Genomic DNA, 21,408 nt, shown 5'->3' with positions numbered 1-21,408 from the left:
CCTACGCTATCCAACACTTTCCCTACTGTTGCACTTTCTGGAGTTGGAATAGTAATTGTTACCCTGACGCTATCCAACACTTTCCCTACTGTTGCACTCTCTGGAGTTGGAATAGTAATTTTTAATCCTACGCTATCCAACACTTTCCCTACTGTTGCACTCTCTGGAGTTGGAATAGTAATTGTTACCCTGATGCTATCCAACACTTTCCCTACTGTTGCACTCTCTGGAGTGGGAATATTATTTTTTACCCCTACTCTATCCAAAACTTTCCCTACTGTTGCACTCTCTGGAGTAGGAATAGTAATAGTTACCCCTACGCTATCCAACACTTTCCCTACTGTTGCACTCTCTGGAGTGGGAATAGTAATTGTTACTGCTACACTATCCAACACTTTCCCTACTGTTGCACTCTCTGGAGTTGGAATAGTAATTTTTAATCCTACGCTATCCAACACTTTCCCTACTGTTGCACTCTCTGGAGTTGGAATAGTAATTGTTTCCCTGACGCTATCCAACACTTTCCCTACTGTTGCACTCTCTGGAGTTGGAATAGTAGTTTTTAATCCTACGCTATCCAACACTTTCCCTACTGTTGCACTTTCTGGAGTTGGAATAGTAATTGTTACCCTGACGCTATCCAACACTTTCCCTACTGTTGCACTCTCTGGAGTTGGAATAGTAATTTTTAATCCTACGCTATCCAACACTTTCCCTACTGTTGCACTCTCTGGAGTTGGAATAGTAATTGTTACCCTGATGCTATCCAACACTTTCCCTACTGTTGCACTCTCTGGAGTGGGAATATTAATTTTTACCCCTACGCTATCCAAAACTTTCCCTACTGTTGCACTCTCTGGAGTAGGAATAGTAATAGTTACCCCTACGCTATCCAACACTTTCCCTACTGTTGCACTCTCTGGAGTGGGAATAGTAATTGTTACTGCTACGCTATCCAACACTTTCCCTACTGTCGCACTCTCTGGAGTGGGAATAGTAATTTTTACTCATACGCTATCTACAATGTATTTAGCTTTTTTATTAGTATTATGTTGTTATTAATGGTTATTTATGTGAATATTTTATGTAAATAAATGTATTAGTAATTTATTACATTTTTATTTGTTTTTAAGTTATGACAATAATTAATTTAGAGTTATTATTAATGAAAAATATATTATGTATTATATATTTATTAACATTAATTTGTATTACATTATGTATTCATTTTAAATATTATAGTACATTTTTAAATATGTTTATTACATTTATAAGTATTATTTTGTTAATATTACATTTTTATTATATTTAAAAAAAAACGATATTTTACAAAAAACGATATTTTTGACATTCTATATTTTATTTTCGATATTTTTGTACTTACCTTGTTAGGGATAGGATTCCTATATTTTTGACTTCGATATTTTTGTTCCGATATTTTTGTATATCGATATTTTTGTTTTCGATATTTTGTCAGACATTCCCCCGATCTCACTGGGTACTGGATTGAAATGGCCATCTCCCTAGCCCACTGCACTGAACGTGACAGCCCCTTCCACTGGGAAGTCAATATCTTACACTTGTCCAAAAGGGGCAGGAAACAAAGGGTAACTTCCTGCTTCCTGGATCTAGGCCTAGCCACTGCTAAACGCCTAATCACGAAGCAATGGAGAACACTTGTCGCTGCGCATGCAGTAGCATGGCACCGCTCTTTGCTTAATTGGGTCAGGGCAGAGAGTGTCGCCCTACACAGGGAGGACCTGCTGGGCCTCGGCAAATTCCCCCTGCCCGACAAATGGGAGATCGTTCTAGCAGATTTGCAGAAGATAGATGCAGACACTGTGAATTTATCTGCACGGGAATGGGATCAGACTGCTGTAGCAGTATAACTGGCAAGGCTCTTCGGTCATTACACACTTGGGGATGCATTTGGGACAGCTCCATACCCGAACAACCCGTACAAACTAGTACACACCTGCGAGCACTCTTGTAGTGTTCTAGTCGGTGGCGTAGCCGACGGAACACGTCACAGTCATGTGATGTTGGTTCTAATAAATAGCATCTACTCACGCACGTACGCCAGTTGGCAACGGCGTGGAAGACTAAAAGAGCAAAGCACACAAGTGTCCGTGTTGTCATTGCACTAGGCCTTAGTGTTAGTTCCACGGCCCCCAGCCTGGCATTACTCTGTGTTGTGTGTGCCCCACACGACACAACAACTGGAGATGAAGGTGGGATTGCCCTCGCTGTTGTAGTGCCGCGTCTGCTGTGCGGCAGCTGCGAGCTTGGCCACCGGCTCGCGGCGCTCGTGCCCGGCGGACCCTCCCCAAAGTGCGGCTGTCTCCGTGCATCTGAGGGAAGAAGGACACACTGCAACTGCAGTGGCAGTGCGCGAGACCACCAGGTGAGGTGCACTGGCCCTCACGCTCGAGGATCGGGTCTTGGCCTACTCCAGGCCCAATGCCACGTGGCTCACGGCGAGTGGGGGAGGGGCGATCTCTTCCACTGCGCAGGACACGCACCGAGGTGCTAGAATCGTCACATCAGGACACCGGGATAATACACACAACGTGCACAGAATCCCAGCATGGCCACGATACCCCCCATCGAGCCATTTGTGGTGGAGGGTTCCCCGTCCTCATAAGCCCCCAGGTGGAAAGACTGGGTGGACCGATTAACGATTTTCTTCGAAGCCACCAAAGTCCACAAAGAGCAAAAAAGGGCCATGATCCTTCATCTAGGAGGCAAAGACGTCCACCACATCGCAAAGACCTTAGTGGAGGCCACTCCCAAGAATCATCACATGCTAATCAACGCCCTGAATGCACACTTCGAGCCCATGGCTAACCAGGACTACGAGAGGTTCATATTCCGGCACGACAACTGCCAGAAGAATCGTTAGATACCTATCATGCGCACCTGAAGAGCCTGGCGTCCACGTGCAGATTTGCTGACGTCACCGAAGAGGTTCGGGCCGGATTATCCAAGGCTGCTCCTCTGCCAAACTGCGGGAACGAATTCTCGAAGAATCTGGCAAGCCACTGGCAGACATTCTAACGTTAGGGCGCACCAAGGTACTATCGAAGGCCCGGGCTGCGCACATGGAAGCCGCCCTCTCGGCGCCCGTGAAGGCCGAACCAGTCAACAAAGTCACAGTCAAATCCCCGACAAAATGGGCCAAGAAGGGTTTTGGAGTGCCCCCAGCTGGCCAACCCAAGTCGTGGGGTTACTGTGGGGGACTGCCACACACAGCGACAGATTGACACGCAAAAGGAAAGCGGTGTTCGGGCTGTGGCCGTTTCAATCACTTTGAAAAAGTTTGCAGAGCGAAGAAATATCGGAAACCCTGCCAGGTCATAAACACGGTGCCAGAAGGAGACCAGACCCAAAGTGACATGGATGATGACGAGGAGGAAGAGCGCACGGTGCATAAAGTGCACATGGTTGGCACTGCTGCCCGCAAGACCAGAAGCCTACCCCAGTGTGGCGTCAGGATTGGCACGCAAGAAGTCCTGGCCGTCGTGGACGCAGGGGCGACCATCAACCTGATGGCCTCAGCCATGTACAAAACTCTGGATCCACTGCCGGCGCTACTTCCGTCAGCAATCACTGTGTTTGCATATGGACAAAACACCCCCCTAAAGATCAAGGGAAAGTTAAATACCTCAATATCCCACGGAGATCGGTCTGTCACCGCCAATGTGTTCGTGTAAGAAGATGGACAGGGCATGTTGCTAGGATGCAAAGCGGCTGAAGACCTAGGAGTCGTATCCTTCGCGCTTGGAGTACATCAGGAATCCATTCAACAACTACTGATGGACTTTGCCGAGGTGTTCAAGGGGATTGGAAAATTCAGAGGAAAGGAAATCCACCTTTACATTGACAACACCGTGCAACCTGTAGCTCTGAGGCATCGCGAATAGCGTTTCAACTGAGACCACTGGTCGAAGAAGAACTGAAGAAGCTCGAAAATGCAGGAATAATTGAGAAGGTAACAGGACAAACTCCCTGGGTCTCGGCGATCGTAGTCACGCGAAAACCCAAGCAGCCGGGGGCGGTCCGGATATGCGTCGACATGCGGCTTCCCAACGCCGCCATCAAGCGGGAATGCCACATCACCCCTACCATCGATGACCTCATAGGTGAAATGGCGGGAGCGTGCTGGTTCTCCAAACTGGATCTGCAATCAGGCTACCACCAGCTGGTACTGGATGAGTCCTCACGTAACATCATCACGTTCTCAACACACCTAGGGCTTCGGAGGTATACCCGCCTGAGTTTTGGGATTTCGAGCGCGGCGGAGGTTTTCCAAAATGTGATACAGGAACTCATTGCTGATATCCCCGGGGTGATAAATGTCAGTGATGACATCATGATACATGCGAGAACTATACCGGAACACAACAATTGCCTCACACAAGTACTCCGTAAGCTACGGGACGCAGGGCTCACCCTGCACCGGGAAAAGTGTGAATTTCTGAAACAGAAGATACAAGTTTTCGGATACACGTTCTCAATCGAAGGAGTAAACCCGGACCCAGAGAAAGTGAAAGATATTAAAGAGGCCACTCCCCCCACCTCCGTCACCGAAGTCCAAAGTTTTCTAGGAATGGTAAATTATTGCGGGAGATTCATGAGAGACCTCGCCAATCTGACCCTGCCTCAGAGAGAGCTAAACAAAGAGGCCACGCCGTGGAGATGGGGCCCGGAACAAGACAAAGCCTTTCGTGACATCAAAGAGGCCCTGTCAGAAGCCACCACATTGGCCTTTTTCGACCCACGGAAATTAACATTCGTAGCGGTAGACTCTGGTCCTGTTGGGTTAGGAGCACTGCTGATGCAGCGTCAGCGAGCGGATGAAGATTGGACCCCCGTGGCGTTTGCCAGCTGGTCCCTTACAGAGATGGAGCAGAGGTACTCTCAAATTGAAAAAGAGGCGATCGCAATACATTGGGGGTGCAGACACTTTCATCTGTATGTATATGGGAAACCTTTTGTCGTGGCCACAGATCACAAGCCACTGGTTGCGTTGTTTTCCGGGACCTCCACCAAACTGCCGCCCGCATTGAAAAATGGATGCTACAGCTCCAAAACTACAACTGCCGGGTGGAGTACCAGCCCGGATCCCGCAACCCTGCTGATTACTTATCACGACACCCCCGAGCTGCCACCAGGGAAGAAATGGAGGATGCAGCCGACACTGAAGAATACGTATGGTGCCTCACTGCCGCTCATGCCCGCTGCCCATATCCATGGAACACATCGCAGAAGCCACGAGCAGAGATGAATGCCTTCAGCGAGCCATTGTTGCCGTACAGAAAGGAAACTGGCACAAGGCAAAAGAGGAGCTGAATGAGGATCACACGGGGTGCTTACTACAAGGACACCGTCTGGTAATACCATCATCCTTAACGGATCAGGTGGTTCAACTAGCTCATGTAGGCCATCAAGGCATGGTGAAGACGAAATCGCGCCTCCGGACAAAGGTGTGGTTTCCAATGATGAATGATCTCGTCGAGGCCACCGTCAGGTCCTGTGCCGCATGCCAAGTAACTTGAGAACTCCCCAGACCAGCCCCGATCATGGTGGAACCACGGCCCAAATCTCCCTGGACCTGCGTCAGTCTTGATTTTGGTAGTCGTCCTGATGGCCGCCACACGATTGTAGTAATAGATGATCACTCCGAGTATTCGGAGGTAGAAATTGTGTCCACCACAACTGCTGCAGAACTGATTCTGAAGCTAGAAAAGATCATGGCAGCACATGGAATCATACGAGAACTCCGAACTGACAATGGCCCTCCATTTCAAGGACAGGAACTAGCCAACTATTTGAACGCACTAGGCATCCGGCATCAGCGGATCACTCCAAGATGGCCGCAAGCAAATGGTGAAGCCAAAAGGTTCATGCAGACTCTCAACAAGGTCATTAGGATTGCCAATGACAAGGGCTACTCAATCGAACTGGCCATCTTTACATTCCTGAGAAGCTATCGGCAGACCCCCCACTCCACCACAGGTGTTGCTCCCGGACATTTGCTTATGGGACGTGTGGTCATGGATTCAATACCACACCATCCGCAATGGCAGCCTGCATCTCCTGACGAATGCCAGGTGGAGTCCCATCGCCAAAGATCACATGTGCAAATGAGTCGACGGAGATGGACCCAGCAATCCAAGTTTGCCCGAGGGGACGTGGTGATAATGAAGAACAGGGTCACCAGTGGTAAATTCCGTCTCCCCTATGAGTCTGATCCATGGACCATAATCAGTGTGAAAGGTACACGAATCACCGCGACCCAAGGCCAGGAAAGAGTGACCCGCAATGTGTCGCATTTCAAAAAATACCAGACCTCGGAAACCAGAGCGACACCCTTGGTGGCCCAGGGCTCCGCGCCATCACCGGTCAGATCCCCCTCCCCAATCAGAGACCCCAGTAGTCCTCAGGCTCCAATGGACCTGTTCAATCCCACTGAAGCCCCACCTGCTCCAAATGAAACTCCAGGTCGAGGTGGTAATAAGGACAGCGAGGACGCTGATCGGAGTGGCCCGGGACCGGAGCCACCGTCTAAAAGCAGTGGAGTCACGGAAGAGACCAGTGTTGGTGAGACCCAGAGCCGAGGACTGTCCCAGTACCGGCTGCGTCGGAAATCGATGACCTCCAGTCGCCTGAAAGACTATGTAATGTAAGACTATTCTTATTTTATTATCCTGAATATTATTCCGCCATGCCGAAACTCTTGCGGCTGATAGACTATGATACACGCATATTGAAAGACTAAGATGTTGTTGCTGAAGTTTGTTTTATGTTTGTTGGGGAGGAATGTCGTGTTCTAGTCGGTGGCGTAGCCGACGGAACAAGTCACAGTCACGTGATGTTGGTTCTAATAAATAGCGTCTACGCACGTACGCCAGTTGGCAACGGCGTGGAAGACGAAGAGCAAAGCACACAAGTGTCCGTGTCGTCATTGCACTAGGCCTTAGTGTTAGTTCCACGGCCCCCAGCCTGGCATTACTCTGTGTTGTGTGTGCCCCACACGACACAACAACTCTCTCAGTCATAAAATACCCTTGTGGACTGGTACTTGGCGGAGAGCAGCAGCAGCGTTTCACTAACAGGTAACTTTCCCCTCCTTCGGCTTACTTTGCCCTCATTCTGTTGAATCCCACTCCCACAGTTCAGATCTGTGACACAACACTCTTGGATTCCAAGCATTTGCATGTACCATTCTATGGTACTTGTGTCACTGGCAAATAACCCGCCAATATATGTACTTTGATTTTAATTTCCTAGCACACCATATGCTTAATAGAACTCGAGTTACTCTGTGATTGGGGGTCGCTCTTGTGATTATTGCATACATTCCACTGTTATGGTATTCTTGCTGTGTTACTATAAAATGTCAATAAACACGTTTAACAACAACAAAAAATGAGGGGTGTGGGTAGTCGGGGACAGAGCTTTTCCGTGGTCCATCTGGGTAGCCACTTGGAAGGGCACTAGTGGCAGGGGGTGCAGCTGGAGGGGTCGGTGGCAGGCCCAGGTGGTGATAGTGCCTACTCTGGGGACATCTCAGCTGTTTAAAGTTTTTTGTGTGCGGGGGAGAGTCAAATCCCCCCCGTCCTAATCCGGAGGTGTCCTGATTGGTGCCTTCCCCTACATTGTCTTCAGCTTCCACCTGGTCTGTTGCGGTTGTTGTAGGCTCGGTTTGGATGGACAATTTAATCCTGCCTGCTAATGTTTCAGGTCCCTCCTCCTCGTCTTCTTCAATGAAGGAAAGAAGATGTGGCTGCCGACACCCCAAGGATGTGTTGCTCTGCCCCTGGTCCTGTTCTTGGCATTCTTGGCCAGCCGGGTCCACTGAAATAGAAGCCAAAACATAATGTAGTTGGTGTACAAGTCATACCAAACCACGTAACTACATGAAGCAAGTGCAGATTTTGTTCCAAAAGTATGTGTACCATCACTGTGATGTCCTGAATTCACTCAGACAGTGACTTCTTTCACAATTTTGGAAAATATACACTTCTGTACTGACCAATTCTCCCATTCAGCATTATTGCAATAAGTGTTTCCTGGCATTGCAACATAGCCTTCTTCCAATGTCAGTCTACAAGTGGAGATGGGACACTGTCTGGTTGAATATATCGAAACCTAAGCATGGATCTATCCTGTAGTGTGCATTCTCAACAGACTTACATTTACTATAAAAAATAAACTGTTGTGTAGTATTGTCTAACACAACACAAATGCTGGTTTAGTTGTACATATACCAACAAGGCTTTGGATATGACCTTGGGTAAGATGTGAACCTAAGTATTTGAATATCCCTTGACAACATCAGACAATCCACATGGCAAGTGCCACATTAAGCATGTCAAGACTGCTTTATTGGTGCTGTGCACTGGTTAGCACATGTGCATAGTCAGTACAGCTACCAAGACATTACAAATGACATGTGGGCCACTGTTGGGAAGATATGTGTGTTTTGTCCTCCTTTGAATTATTGGAATCATTTTGAGTAAAACAAGTATCACAAAGTCAGCCTTTACTTCATGGCACATAATATATTTTACCTGAAGAAGCATGCACGCAAGGTATGTATGATATAGCATCCAACACCCAAAGGCGTCTTGTCCCCACACTGGATATTGTCTGGGCTATTCCTTCCCCATTGCGCACAGCAGTCATAAGGCCCTTGGTTCACCAGTGATGGTGTTGGCAGTGGATTTATTCATTTAAATGCAAATGTGGGGGTCATTTCCGCAGTCATCCCAGAATGCACTCTGGTTAGTACATTAAACAGCAATCACTCAAATTATGTGAACAGTAACATAAGACACATGATGATACAGCTCTGTCACCACTCACATCATACTACCAGACACATAACGCAGTTCATGCTCTTACCAGATCTCTGCTACTCATACTCCTGCAGCTCCACACGGAGGGTCAGCCAAGCTGCCCTCAGGACCCTCCTGTACAGTGGCAATAGGCAGGGCCGGTGCTCATGAGGCTGGGAGGACAGGCCAATTAATTTGTGGGCCTTGATTCGGGCCCAGCATTTCAGATCCCACAGCGCTTGCGGCAGAATTTGGCCTGTTGGAATATATATATATGTATATATAATTTACCACTACAATGTCAATATTTTTGTACTACAATATTTTTTGTACTACAATATTTTTTGTACTACAATATTTTTTGGGTCATTATTTTGAAATGCAACCCTCACCAAGACACTAGAGGTGGGCTGCTGAAGAAAGGACCTCAATGGTACCCCATGTTTGAAATCTTCAAATCAAACCCTCTAAACAGTCACCAGAGACAGAACCAGACAGTTAAGAGGCTGACTGCTTCATGTGTGGATGAGATAGTAGTGGCTGTGTCTGGATATCACAGCCCCTGCTACATCAACATTTGTTATTTTCATTGTAGTTGCTCCCTAAACCTGCTGAGTGGTAGCAATATCCAGAATTCCCTGATGGTGTATTGTGTAGTTTGTGTCCTCCAGGGCTTCCATCCCTATTGCCATCTGAATTTCCTGACATCAGTGAACCTCCCTCTTGTCCTCAAAATCTGTGCACACAAATGTCAAGCGGCTGCCCCCTTCTGGTGCAGATACTTTTTCAGTCACCTCATCTAAAAATCATTTTCTGCTACTTTCGTTTTTCTTCCTCATTTTCCCTTTACTTATTTTACAATCAAAAACATAAATAAAAATAATGTCATGAGCAATGCCAATAGCTCTAACTTTAAGAATGCCGAGACCATTGCATTGTACATGCTTGTTTTCTTTACATTCTCTATCTTCCTCTCATTTAACTACTTTATCTCTATCTCCATTTCTCTGTTTTCCCCAACTCTTGCTCTCGCTCTTTCTCTCCTGCTCATTCCCATCTCACTTTTTCATCTCTGCTTCAATTATCACCAATCCTCATTTACCTTTTTCTCCATGCCTCAAGCCTTTTCTCTCTGTGCCCATCTCTGCCTTTCTCTAGCTCTCACTTTATTATCATCACATGTTGGTACGTGTGTTGCCAAAGGCGTTGTATAAAATATAAATCAGAGAATCCTACTTTAATCTTATTTATGTTTTTATGATATCATTTTTATCATGCCCTCAGGTCCTTTTCATTGCGTAATATAGCCCTAATACACAGCGACCCATAATTTGGGCTCCGGGTTTTATGGTATTTATGTTTTTTAACATTTCCGTCTGTATTTATCCATATTTATGTTTTGGCCCTTTTATCTGTATGTATCCATATTTATTTTGTGTTTTGCGTATAAATGAAGTTGTAAAACTGTGCATTTCCATATTACTTTAACTGATAGACATGCACTAATACTTTGATGTCTGTCGTGTTTGAGCTATTTAAGCTGCCAAATATTACATAGCAACACGTCCACTGGTAAATACTAGCATTATACCACAAATGTATATTGACACATGCAGTTATTCAATGAAATTTCCCCCTGTTTTTAGTTTCCAATGCTGTCCATCTGCTCAGCTGTTGGGCTATAATTCATGAAAAACAACATGGATAGTCACTTACAAGCAGCACAATTTTCTGTATTTATCCACTTTTAAAAATAAATGCAGACAGAACACACGTTATGTTTTGTCTGTATTTATCCGTCAAAAATGGAAAACAGGGGGCCTTGTTATGTTATGTTATGTTAAAAATTCTTATACCGCGCACGTTCACCGAAACGGTTTCTTGGCGCTCATAACAGATGCGGAAAGTAAGGGCAGAAGTTTACTCAAATGCTGATTTGAAAAGGAACGTCTTCAGTGTCCTGCCAAAACATTCATAGGAGGGGCAGTGGCGGAAAGGGGAAGGGAGGGAGTTCCAAAATGTTGGGTTCTAAAAAAGAGAAACGAAGGCCACCATGTTTCTTGCGATGGATTTGAGGGATATGCAAGAGGTTATCAGCCGAAGAGCGTAGGTTTCGTGTTGGTATGTACCGCTTCAGGCTGGAAGAAATAAAGGCAGGAGCAAGATTGTAGAGGGCTTTAAAGATAGTGCATCCAAGTTTGAAAGTGCAACGTTTGGCCGCTGGAAGCCAATGAAGGGTCCGTAATAGTGGCGAGACGTGCTGGTGCTTAGGCTGGTGATATACTAAGCGAGCAGCCTGATTTTGTATCAGCTGTAACCTCTGGAGCTGGTAGGCAGGGATCCCTGCGTATAAGATGTTAGCAAAGTCAACTCTGGAGATAACAAGAGCCAGGATGACTAGGATGAGTGCATCTCTGGTGAGGAATCTACAGATCTTGCGTATCCTGCGCAAATGGAAAAAGCAGGATTGTTACCGCAGAGATCTGAGACTTCATGGATAGATCACCGGAGATGACTACACCAAGGCTTTTCACAGAGTTGACAGGGCGAGGGGGGGATCCCAAGTGAGTGGGGCCAGAAGCTATCGTTCCAAGGGTTGGCCGACCCACCCACCAGCACAAGCTCAGTTTTTGTAGGATTTAATTTGAGCTGGCTGTGAGCCATCCAGTCAGAGATGTCTAACATGGTGGTTTGAAAACCAATGTGGGAGGAGGGAGAGGAATCGATAGGGAAAATCAGCTGCAAATCGTCTGCATAGTTGAAAATTGTTGCGGAGGATTTGCGGAGAGAGACCATAAGGGGCTGCATATACAAGTTAAAGAGCAGAGGGGATAGAGCTGAGCCCTGAGGGACTCCGCAGGAAAGAGAAGAGAAAGAAGCAGAGAAAGTAGAGAGATGTACAGCTTGAGAACGCCTGTCAAGGAAAGATCGGGATCAATCGAGGGCAACACCCTGAATGCCGGCGTTAGTGACACGGTCGATCAGTATAGAGTGATCAACCGTGTCAAAAGCCGCCGACAGGTCTAATAGGACGAGGGTTTGAGAGATGTTGTTGTCAGCCCCAGTTCTGAGAGTGTCCATGACGGCAACAATGACTGCCTCAGTAGAGTGAAGGGGGCGGAAACCGGCCTGTTGGGGATCCAAAAAGGATGAGCACTCAATAAAGGCGCTCAAACAGCATGTGACATGGGTCTCCAAGATCTTTCCTAGGTAAGGGAGGAGGGAAATGGGCCTGTAATTGCTAAGGACCAAAGGGTCTGCATTAGCTTTCTTTAAGATTGGTAGCACCACTGCCTGTTTGAAGGAGTCAGGAACTACTCCAGTGGCCAACGAGTTGTTAAGGAGCGCCAAGGCAGGGTCGGGCAGGCCAAGAAGATTTCTTTAAGGATCTGGGGAGGGCAGCAGTCATTAGGGGAGCCGGAACTAACTTTATACAGGAGTCTCTGGAACTCGGTAATAGAGATAGGGGGGAAAGCATCCAGATGCTGCGAATTGTTGGGAGGTAAAGGAAATGAGAGAGAGGGTGAGGGCGGAGGAATATTATTTTTGATAGTAATAATTTTATCCAGAAAGTAAGTGTTTAGTGCGTCACATAGAGCCTGAGTGGGCAGAGGAGGGAGGGTGACCCGGTCAGGAAGAGAGAGCTTGTTGGCAATGGAGAATATGTCTTTTGCCTTGGATGCAGACTCCATTATTTTGCGAGAAAAGTAGGTTGTTTTGGCCTCGAGAATAGAGGATTTATAGGTTTTTAGGCGGTTCACGAATTCAAGCTTGAGATGAGGATCGTAATTGCGACGCCATCGGCGCTCGGCCTAGCGGAGAGCCAGTTTATCAAGTTTTAATTGATCGGTGAACCACCGCTGAGCGTCATGAGGGCGCATAGATTTTATGGTTTTCAGTGGGGCTACAGAATTGCAAGCGGACAACAGCCATTGTTCAAGGATGGAAGCTTGATGAGTGGCTGAGCCGGAAAGCAAAGGGACTGTGGATGCCAACATAGAGTGCAGTTCTGTCAGATTAGCTTTCTTCCAGTTACGGGCTAGAACGTTGGTTATAGGAGGGGGACGGCAGGGAATAGATAGGTCAATAGAAAAAGAAATAAAATAATGATCTGACCAAGAACAGGGAGTCACTAAGGGGGGCCAAATGTCAAGGTTTGCTGTCCAGACCTGGTCCAGAATGTGACCCTTGCAGTGGGTAGGTGTCTTAATGAATTGACGGCAATTCATGCTTGAGAGAAGGTCTGAGAATTCTTCCGATAGACGACTTTCCCGAGGGTCGGAGGGCCAATAATTAAAGTCACCAATAATGATAACTTTGGCGTTATTAATAATTAGTTGGGAAATAAGAGCGCCGACCTGTTGTGGGAAGGAGGGCATATAAGCAGGGGGCCTGTACATGAGGGCACAGATAAGGGAGGATCTGGCAGAGCTGAGTTTGATTACAAGAGTTTGTGTATTAGGAATCGCAGTGCAGGCTAAGGTGGAAAAAATATGTTCTGTACGGATGATGGCTGCGACCCCTCCACCAGCTTGTCCCCCTGGGCGGTTAGATTGTATAATGTAGTAGCCAGTGGGAATAGCGGCGAGCGTGTCGGGAACAGAGTCGTCAGTAAGCCAGGTTTCAGATAGAAGTAAGATATCCACGGCGCTGTCATCTAACAGGTGAAATATTTCCAGCTGATGTTTCACCATAGACGGGGTATTAAGATGGCAGAGCTGAGTTTGATTACAAGAGTTTGTGTATTAGGAATCGCAGTGCAGGCTAAGGTGGAAAAAATATGTTCTGTACGGATGATGGCTGCGACCCCTCCACCAGCTTGTCCCCCTGGGCGGTTAGATTGTATAATGTAGTAGCCAGTGGGAATAGCGGCGAGCGTGTCGGGAACAGAGTCGTCAGTAAGCCAGGTTTCAGATAGAAGTAAGATATCCACGGCGCTGTCATCTAACAGGTGAAATATTTCCAGCTGATGTTTCACCATAGACGGGGTATTAAGATACAAAACGGTCAAGGGAAGCGTCCCCGGTGATAGTGGGGGCTGGGGCGATGAAAAAGGTTTAGGGGAGATAGGGGAAGGATCAGGAATCAATGTAACAGGGGGAGTCAGAATGCCACAATCCAGAGCCGCCCTAGCGGCACGAGACGATAGGGGCCCTGCATGCCGAAGAGCAAATAGGTCGGCAGACGAGTATGAAAAGGATTGGGCAGAGTGATTGGCCGCTGGCCGCGATCGGCCGCGGACCGGCGCAGACGGGCTGGACTTAGGCTCGACTTCGGCGCGAAGTCGGTGCTCCCGCTGCGCTCGTCCGCTGCGCTTCCGCCATGTTGCCATAATATGTAAATCCTAGGTGAGCCACTAGACCGCTAACCTGCGAAGTGTAGGTGCAGGGCGGAAGTGGTAGTGGGAACCCGGAAATGGCGCTCGGAAGGCGGCCCTCCACACAAACGGCACTATGCCGGGGCGGAACGGGGCGAAGAGCGAAATGAAGGCAGGTAAGAGGCACTCAGAGAAATGTGCAGTCTGTCACAGTAAAAATACAACACACAATATTTTTCTAACGATGTTTAAAAACCAGCTATTAATCAGCTATAAAATGAGTAGCATACATCAGCAGCCTCAGTCGCCGCGTCTGTCAATTGAATGAAGGCATTTACGCACTACATATAGGATTCCCCCTCTGCAGCCAGTAGACCGCTAACCTGCGAAGTGTAGGTGCAGGGCGGAAGTGGTAGTGGGAACCCGGAAATGGCGCTCGAGAAGGCGGCCCTCCGCACAAACGGCACTATGCCGGGGCGGAACGGGGCCAAGAGCGAAATGCCCTTGCCTATTATGTATCCTCTCTACTGTATTTACATATTCAAGCATATGTCCATTCAACATATTATAAATGAAGCCTGTATCCCCCACGAATACTCATGCACAGAAAGACATAGTTCACATTTGGATTTACACTTATGACCAACTGTGACATATCTAACAGGCAAGCTTGCCATTACCCCATTCTTCTCATGACAATGCGTTTTAATATATTTCCCGTTGCTGCAAATTTCCTGCTTTGTTGTGCTGTAAGTAACCTGTTTCACATTCAACTGACATGTTGGTATTCATTTTATCTGTCACAGAAAGATGAAAGGTTGAAATTGACTCAAACTTAAATCAGTGGCAGCTGCTTCCGGGAAGTAGTATTGGGGCTGAGAGGGTATTAATAAAATAAAAAAAGATCACTTATCAGCTGGCCAGCTGGCTGGCCGCCGCCTCTCCTCCATCCTCACAGTCCTCTTCCTGCTGTGTGAACCGGAAGCAGGAAGCACCCAGGCTCCCCTAAGCCAATGACAGCTGCATCATGATTGGTCTGTGCATCATGGTTCGGTGCTCAGACAGGACTGGGAACCGGGGCATATTCTCCACCCAGGCTGTGTATTACAGCCCGGTAGAAAACATGCCAAGTGCGCATGACTGTTTGGCCTGCCCAAGATTGCCGGACAAATCATCATGTCCACTTAGAAAGTGCCACAAGCACTCCTCCTACTGCTCCGTGAGCAGCCCCGCCCCACAAAACTGCCTCAGCACGGCAAAAATAAAATGATAACAACATTGTGTTATTATCATTTTATTTTTCCTTTTTTGCAGTGCTGAAAAGCAGTGGGGCGACCATCCTCCGCATTAGTGGAGGAGCTGCCCCTAACTAAAATCAAACCTTTTAGAAACAGATGTGTGACTTGCAGAGCCCATTCAGATCTCAATGGAGAGTGATTAACTCACTAACAGGCACATGCATCAAGCGATTTAGGAATCGCAAACGGTGCGAATCGCAAAATTCGGCCGTTTGCGATTCCCAAATCACTATTTGGGATGCATTATCCTAAAAGTGAAGAAATTGCTATTTTTGCAATTTTTTAAAGTACGATTGCTTTTAAGGAATCGCAATTTTGCGATTCCTTAAAAGCAATGCATGAAACTGTAAAAAATTGCGATTTCGCAATTAGAGAGAAAAAATTACCATGAGGTTGGAGCTCATGGTAATTTTGCGAATTGTTAGAAATATGCACTTTTGTGCATTTTTTTAACTTTCATGTTGTGCACACACATGCCCTTAGGGCATGTGTGTACACAACATATGTGCATTGTTTGATTTCAGGGGTGCAACAGGGTGTCCTATGGACACCCCTGCGCCCTTGAAATCGCAATCTCAATTTGCGATTAGCTAATTGCGAATCGCAAATTGAGATTGTCTTCCCATTCATTCCTATGGACCTCTAGGCCCATAGGAATGAATGGGAAGGGATTCCTTAATTGCGATTCGCAAAATGCTAATCGCAATTAAGGAATTGTAAGAAATCGCAATTTATTTAGCGATTTCTTAATGCATAGGCATTTGCAATTCCTTAATTGCGATTCCTTAAAAATCGCAATTAAGGAATCGCAAATGCCGAGATTGATGCATATACCTGATAGTTTATAATGTTCTTTCAAATAAGTGCAAAGGGTATTTTAGCTCATTTTTTAGTGCTATCGGCTATCAATCACTTACCACACATTGTGCTCATTAGCTCTTTTACGAGGAAGTTATCATCATCTTTTAGTTGTCCATGACAACTTGAACAAAAATGTAAGAATCTCTGGCAAATCCAAAAGGATTAGTTTTGGCAGGCAGCCTTTTGATTTTACCTATGCTTGTTTCAAGATGTTTTTTGTAAAAATAAATTGTTTGGGGTGCTAGGGGAGCCTCGTCCACATAAAAAAAGACTGGCTAAAAGAAAACATTTTTGGGTGTAGTGGAAAGCTTTGTGCTGCTGGGGGCCGATATTGCAGCTATCCTGCAAAACTGGCCCCTGGTAACAAAAACAGCGCCCCAGAGGTCTAAAAATATCCCTCACCCTGGCGGGTGGGGAAAAGCCCGGTGCCCACTATGGCCAGTCCGGCCTTGTCTGAGGTGGATTTAGGACTACATGGCCTTTGTATGCAGGGCACGCAGCTTGAGCGGGGGTGAGGGGTCCTTCGGGTGAGACTGGGCCCTCAGAACAGTAGGCAATGAACTAACTGGAGTTTATTCAGTGTGCAATACAGCACCGGCCCGTTTGTTTGTGACAGTGACTCATGTTCATGGGGGTTGTAGTTCTCATGTCTATTTCTCTTGCTGGCGTCCTGCCTGTGTAAAACTACAACCCCCAGAAGGCCTCTACAGGTTGCTGCAACTCCTGCGAGGAACAGTGATGGAGAGACCTGCCTTTGGAAAGCAGTTCCACGGCTGGTAAGACGTTTGTTTTCTTGTCAGACAAAGGTTGTGTTCAGTGGAGCTAGTCCTCAATTACTTTTTTCTGCCCATCTCTTCTTCAATAAGCTGCTTCTGCTGGGGCGTTTTGTCTATGTTGAAAAGCTGCTAAAACTGCGTTTCCTACATGTTGATAAATCTGTATTTCAAGTTGAAAGTATCTTGTTGCAAATGGAAAATAAGTACTGAAAGCAAAAAACAAACACTGCTTTCCCCATCAGACTTAGAAGAGTGCAGAAAATAATCATTTTTATAAACTAGAATGTATTTTACTCGACCTAGAATGCGCTGGAACTGGATTTCTAGGTGTCAAATCTGATTTTCCACCATTTATGAATGAAAAATACCAAACGTGCCTGCAAGATGAAGATGCACCCCTTTTCGGATTCAGTGCAGTTTTTAACAAACTTTCTTTTAATGAATGCATCAATGTTTGGTCCCTCTTGTAAAAATAGTGACGGTAATGATTACGGATTGTTTTCTCCACACTAGAAACAACCTGACCAAAACAAATTTACTCCTGGGTGTGACAACCGTCCAGGAGGGAGAAGGGAGGTGAGAGGTGAGAGATGGGGTGAAATATGTGGAGAAGTGTGGCTCAATGATTAGAGCGGCAGACCCTGATGCAGAGGTCTAGCCCGGGACCAGGGTTCAATTCCCGCCTCGGCGGGCCTAGGGCTCAAAATTCCACTTACCTGATAATTCTTGCCTCGGTGCCTATTCCAATCATGGAGTCCCACTCTGCAACTCTGGTTCAATTCCCGCCTCGGCGGGCCTAGGGCTCAAAATTTCACGTACCTGATAATTCTTGCCTCGGTGCCTATTCCAATCATGGAGTCCCACTCTGCAACTCTGGGCAATAGCTTGCTTAATCTCCACAACGGCCCCCACAACGCTAAGGATGCCTGGCCTCCACCTTGGAGGTTCCCAGGAGTGGACGCCTCACAGGGAAAGCCAGGATGGGTTCCACAGCGGTATTTGTACAAGCGCCTTGAGACCCTTGCGGGTGAGTAGTGCGCTATACAAATATCAATTTACATTTTACCTAGGGAGATAAGGAGATGGGTGAGAGGGGGACAATAGGAGGAGGAAGGTGGAGAGAGAGACAAATGGGCAGAGAAGTTGGAGAGTAAGCGAGACAAATTGAGTAGGGAGAGTGTTGAGAGATGCAGAGATAGACAAAGAGAAAGGTTTGATTTATTGGGAGAAGTTTGAACAATGAGCAGAGGGGACAAAACCGCAGGGGGAGGAAAAGAGACAGCGGGAAGAAGGAGACGGAAGAGGTGAACAAGCATTGGCATAGCCAATAGGTCTCACTTTTGGACCTTATAAATGTTTAGCCATGCAACACTTGATATTGTTGCACCAAGGATATTGTGCTGCATGACTAAATACTTATAAGGTCCCAAAAGCAGTGCACACTACAACCAGGCTGTAAGATTTCTAGTTTAGGCGTGGGCAGTGTCGGCGGCAGCGGTGGGAGCCGCGAACCGCGAGAGCTGCCTGTGCCTTCACACTATCTTCTCTGGACCGGCAGAATACCGGCAGAATACCGGGAGGCCGCGTGAGCTCGGGAGCCCGTGAACCCGCCTATGCAGGTACCGAGAGTGGTGGTCGGATGAGGCCGTTTGTAGCGGTGAAGCCTTGGGCAGTCCTCCAGCAGTGGGAGTGGTGGCTGGTCCTCCAGCGGCGGGAAGTGGCGGCCAGGCAACTTTATCTCGCGGGCCAAGTTGTTGCCAAGCTATTGCAAAAGTTGAACACTCATAGATCCCCTTGTTGCCGCACTCTATATGGGGCACATCCAGCTACTCACACGCCAGCCGTGAGGGAAACGGCTTTGAAAATCAGCTCTCCTTCCTCCTGACACCCGCCGTGAGGGAAACGGCTCCAGTACCTGCCGCAAATCACCCGGTGCCACACGCAGCTGGGGAACTACATCACCCAGCTGCCCCGGGGGTCCACGCCGCAGGACTTACGTAGCACACGCGCCAGGAGGCGCCTTATCTTCAGGGAGCGCCGAAGCGCTCGGGGGCACGTGCAGCTACTCACACGCCAGCCGTGAGGGAAACGGCTTTGAAAATCAGCTCTCCTTCCTCCTGACACCCGCCATGAGGGAAACGGCTCCAGTACCTGCCGTAAATCACCCGGTGCCACACGCAGCTGGGGAACTACATCACCCAGCTGCCCCGGGGTCCACGCGGCAGGACTGATGCAGCACACGCGCGTGGAGGCTCCTTATCTTCAGGGAGCGCCTCTCGCCCCGCGAGTCGCGCGCGGGAGAAGCCCGGGACAATGGCGGGCCCATATGTGGCCATCAGGGGCCAGAAGAGGCCGGTCAGGACCATCCCCCTAAGCTGCTACAAAGGTGAGCCTATCATTGAATATGGGAAAACGTAACATTAATCCCACCTCCCTGCCTACTAAAGCCCCCTCTGCTATACCTGCCTCTATTGAAAGCATGCTGGAAGATGCCTTTAACTTAGTCTCTACAGAGATAGCTAACACTGAAAGAAGAATGTCTATGGGATTGTCAAACTCGCATCGAGAACTACCAGAACCTCAGTCTATTCGTACGAATGATGTCTTGCCGCTCTCCCCAGTGGTTACAATTATAAAAACAGTTTTGCCGGCCATGCCATCCACTGTTTTACCAGTGGACTGTAATACTATCGCCATCATAGACTCACAGCAAGATCTTACAGCCCTAACTGCTAGTCCCACCCCGACTCCTAGTGATAACACTGCTGAGGGAAAAGGAAGAGAGGTCCCACTAAACCAACATTAAATAAAAGAAAACAACCACCTCGTAACAAAGGGCAACCAACTCCACAGAGTATGTGGTCCCGAAAGAAAACCACATCCAGCGGGGGACCTGACATAGAGATTGTACCGTCATGTGACAGTAACACTGTCGCTGCCTCTACAGGAGAGAGAAAAACTTTGCCTGTACACAGACTGAGCCTACAATGGGGAGTATTCTACAGGACAAATTATTTGGGAACTTTCTTGAGACCATAGTTGATTCAGTTTTTAAACAAATGAAAAGTCAAATAGACAAACAGTTTAATATGATTTTTAAAAGACTGGATAGATTAGAAAGCCTGGTAAAAAAGGAAGATGTGAAAAGGAAAGGTGCCATTAGTATTGACCGATTCCTGAAAGACATGGAGGCTGTCAACAAGGGCATTAGGAACTAAGAGTGTAACCAGGGATAATGATACAGAGAAAAACCAGCTTCTGCCCTCACACAGTCTTACTGCGGCTACACCATCTCAGATTGCGTTGCAGGTAGTAGATGGTGGGGTGGTGGGACTCCCAACCGGCCTCTGCGAAACCGGGGAAACCGGAAAAAGCAGCTTCCAACAACGGTTCTACAGACGTTACACGGCCCAATAACAACTAGGGCCAGTCCTCCATTTGCCCCCCGAAGCTTGCCCGTACGTCTTAATCCTTGCAGGTGTCCCCCCACTGAAAGATGATCAAAGTGAGTATTGGTTCAGCTAAAAAATAAGTGCATTGATGGCTGTCCAGGCACAAAGGTTTTGGGATGCAGATCTCTAGGGAAATCCTGACAGTACGAAAGATAGGTTGGGTTGGTCCCACACCTAAGAATATTAATGGTGACTGTATAGTCATGAATTTTAGGAATCACTTAACTGTAAAATATATATTAAATAGTAACAATACCCACTTTAGTCCTTCAACTGCTGTGACTCCATTACCTTTGGGTTATTTTTAAAGACCTCCACAGAGATTATATAACCCAGTTACACCAATTTACCCATTATCTAACAGGTTTAGTGCCCTATCCGACCTAGAGAGTCAGGGTTGACCATCAACGGGTGCCCTTGATGCTATAGAAATGTGTATGATCAACGACAATGGCCCCCTTGATAATAATAAACCAAGCACCACTACTATAGCTCCCACGGCCTGTGCGGGGCAGCATCGCCACGGGAATTAAATATAACTGATCCTGTCACTGTCGTGGCTACCTCTACCGATAGGTTAACCATATTAAGTTGGAACATTGCCGGTCTAAAAGCAAAAATGGAATCCATAGATTGGACTGAATGTATTAATAATGTCGACATCCTAATGCTCTAGGAAACATGGTTCACCGGTAGTCTGCTTCTTAAAGGCTATATTTGCCATCATTCCATCGTACCATGTCCGGCTGTGGGACGACCTAGTGGAGGTCTATCAATATGGGTAAAGAACAGAGCAGGATGTCACACTAAAATCCTGGAGACTAATGATGAGAATTTCCAGGCCTTAATTTATTGCTGAGC

The sequence above is a fragment of the Lissotriton vulgaris genome, unplaced genomic scaffold (assembly GCF_964263255.1).
Source record: "Lissotriton vulgaris unplaced genomic scaffold, aLisVul1.2 SCAFFOLD_251, whole genome shotgun sequence".
NCBI classification, from domain to species: Eukaryota; Metazoa; Chordata; class Amphibia; order Caudata; family Salamandridae; genus Lissotriton; species Lissotriton vulgaris.
Note: the sequence above shows the minus strand (reverse complement) of the source record.